This window comes from Phalangium opilio, unplaced genomic scaffold, assembly GCF_054372755.1.
Source record: "Phalangium opilio isolate 3A_F unplaced genomic scaffold, DU_Popi_V2 ptg000070l_1, whole genome shotgun sequence".
Classification (NCBI taxonomy): Eukaryota; Metazoa; Arthropoda; class Arachnida; order Opiliones; family Phalangiidae; genus Phalangium; species Phalangium opilio.
In genome coordinates this window covers 2,593,949-2,597,461 of record NW_028324182.1, presented here as the reverse complement: position 1 = coordinate 2,597,461, position 3,513 = coordinate 2,593,949, and positions in this window count along the sequence as shown.

The window sequence follows — 3,513 nt, the reverse complement described above, 5'->3', positions numbered from 1 at the left end:
TGTAATGGATTTCTAGATTTCTTTACAAATTTTGTGATTTCTTTACTTATTTTGTGATTTCTCTACTTATTTTGTGATTTTTTACTGAGTTTGTGATTTCGTGATTTCGTTAGTGATTTCGGATTTTTATGGCATTTCGAAATCAGTAAAAATGCGTTTGATTTCCTTCCTGATTTCTTAAGTTGGATTTCGCGGGTAGCGTAAGGGATTTCGTGAATGACCGACCCCTCGTGAAGCTCAGATTGGTACATGTACGATGCCACTAACGTAAGTCAACCAACAAACACTGGTTTCAAAGTTAATAGACTTTTGTGAGTAAATCAAAAAATTGTAAAAAAAAAAATAAAATCCTAGCACGCTCCATGTATTTTCTATTTATTTATTTTTTTCTTTATTTCAAAATAAAATACTTGCAATAGTTTTCGGAACATCGAATCATGGGATGTTTGAATAAGTATTTATTATCCAACATTGTTATTCGGAAACAATTGCATTATAAATAAATTATTTGCATGTTTGAAATTGACCATCTGGGTTCGTATTTGGGAAGTTTTAAAGGCCGACTTCTGTAGAAGAGAGCCGAGCATCGAGACTAACAATGAAGCGACCGTGCCGATTTTCGAATCCCCGCTGGGTCAAAAGTTGGAAGGGTTCTAGCTAACTGAAAGCCGTGCAATGTGGTTCTAACGAACTGAAGATACGCGATAGAGAATTTCCTTCAGGGGAAAGCAAAAATTCGAGAGGAAATAAATACAAAAGGATTTCTATTGATCATCTTCAGTTCGTCATAACCACATTGCACGGATTTCAGTTAGCTAGAACCCTTCCAAGTTTTGACCCAGCGGGGATTCGAAAATCGGCACGATAGCTCCATTGTTAGTCTCTAAGCTCGGTTTTCAGTTCGCTAGAACTCTTTTCGCTGGAAGTCGGCCTTTAAGGGTATGATGGCTCTATTTAGAGTCTATGAAATTTTTGATTTATATATCAAACAGACCTAAGTGAGTATTTTTAAAAATCGTGTAAAATTGACAGTTTGGCCCTATTTGTGAATTTTTAAGGGGAGCGGTTTTACCTCAGACCACCTAACCCACGGACAGGCAACTGAATAGGGAGCTAGGTTTGCTTTGTGGCGGCGGATGTTGGAAGTTTTTCACCAAACCCTAGTAAAATTCGCGCCATTTTGTTTTTTGAGGAGTAGAGTCACCGATAGGGGGAGAAAATCTGTCTAAATTATAAAATTGAGATGAACTTCATTATTTATTTTAGCCTCTCTCTCATTAAAGATTCATAAACGATCTATCAAGTTAGTTTTTGCAAATATTACTCTGGTATTGTTTATAAAGTCAGTTTAACATTAAGCCTTGGCTGAAAATTATCCCGAACCATTAGAGACGAATTTTTCTTTACGGGACATTTGGCGATAAATTTCAGTCGGTAGACGCGTTAAGGCGCGTGCTACGCATTGCCATTTGTTAACGCCTGTCCATGGCCGGTTAGGTGCTCTGTGGTTTGACATAACGTGTGTAAAATTTACACTGCTTTTCATATGTTTCTGCTAAGTGCAGGTTTTAAAAACGCAACAGCTTCTTAACAAACTTAATTAAAATGAAGACTGATGAAACAGATATTAATTAAAAACGTCTTAGTGGGCAAAGACTAGAAAAAGTAATAAATAAGAAAACAAAATGGAATGACTGAAGTGACAGATATAAAAAAAATTTCAGTTTTAAGACATGATAATAAAACATCAATTATTTGAAAGAATTCTTATCTTTCAACTACTATACGTTTTAATAGGAAATATTAAGCCCAATAGTGAATACATAGACTAGTTGGTGTCTACTTAACGTGTTTCGTTATTTACATTTGCTCACATTTTGTTTTTCGTAAAAACAGCAACTCGACGTCTTACCAAAATTACTTTAACCGCAACTTTTAAAATAGTTCTCAAAACATACAATATTATATCTATAGTTTTTTTTATATAATATGTTTTATATAATTTTAATGATTGATTTATCAATAATCGATTTTTAAATCGTATTTTGTTTTTTATTTTTATTGATTTATTTTATTTTTATTTTATTTTTACTAGTTAGTAGTAAATTACCAACCTGAAATCTTTTGAGTCAAAATTAACCAAAAACAAAATGTTCATGACATTTAAGTAGTTATTAGATATTTTCTACAGAGTTATTCTTATTATTACATCAGGGATAGATTTAATTTTAGAAGTAGGAATGGAGAACAGAGTAATGTGGGCGCACGTCAAAGTCCGGGACCCCTTTCCACGGGACGGGACGGTATGAAAGAAGAGGGGAGAAATAGATAGTTTTCACACATGGAGGATTCATACCATTTACACCAGGAGGCCGGGCTATCTGGAGGACAAAAACCCGTCTGCTTTTGTCCTCCAGATAGCCCGGCTTCCTGGTGTAAATGTTATGAATCCTCCATGTGTGAAAACTATCTATAGCGACAGAGGTAAAATGGAATTACGCATTTTTCGCCGTCCCCGTCAGCAACGTCATCAAAACGTAATTAGATTATTTAAACTTCTCGTTACGTGTTGGAGGTAGGAGCTTTATACTGGGCTATGAATCGGACTGAAGTAAATACCAACCATTCTCAATTCCCGCTTCTAAAACTAAATCTATCCCTGGTTACATTCAAATGCTTGTACAAAAAGACTAGCTAGACCGCTATTTAATTTCCTAGCCTATTTCGAATCTAACTCCAGTTAAAATTGACCACATGAGTGACAAGACAAACTGGAGTTCTGGGAAAAACTTAAACTAGAATATGCCATAGCCATGATTGTTTTTAATTAGAAGCCTTTTCTTGTTAAGTTTCTTTAACTTTTACTTTTTTAATCTTAGAAAACATTTTTTTTAAATAAATAAATATTTGATTTTATTCAAATGATTTGTTAAAAAAATCGCTTTATTTATATCAAATAACCCTACCTTCCACCGTGCATTGAAAAAAGCTCGCGCATTGGCTACCAAATTGTAGAGGGTGGGGAGACTTCGGGGTTATAAACACAGCCGGAAGTTCTTCGATGGGACAAAGGCAATCTTTCCCGGTCGTCGTTCATTGGCTGAAATTTTTAGCTGTCTGCTGTTTACGACTTGGCGGGAAAAATGTATATACCTAACGCGAAACAGCCAATGAAAAACGACCGGCAAAGACTACCGTTTGTCCCAGGGTAGAACTTCCGGTCCTAAGTTCGCAATTTTCTGGGCAGCCGGCGCTAGGGGCTAAGAGGAAAAACGAGGGGCCGTCATTACGCATCAGAGCGTACGAAATTTGAAATCACTATACTAGATTTTGAAGATTTCAATGATTTAAGAATGATTTAACTGATTTGCTGATTTGGAGCCGATTTGAATGATTTGAGAGCGATTTTCATGATTTTACGATGATTTCGATACGATTTATGTGATTTGAAGGATTTGTAAGTGATCAATGATTTGTAGGATTTGAATGATTTGTAGGGGATTTGAATGATTT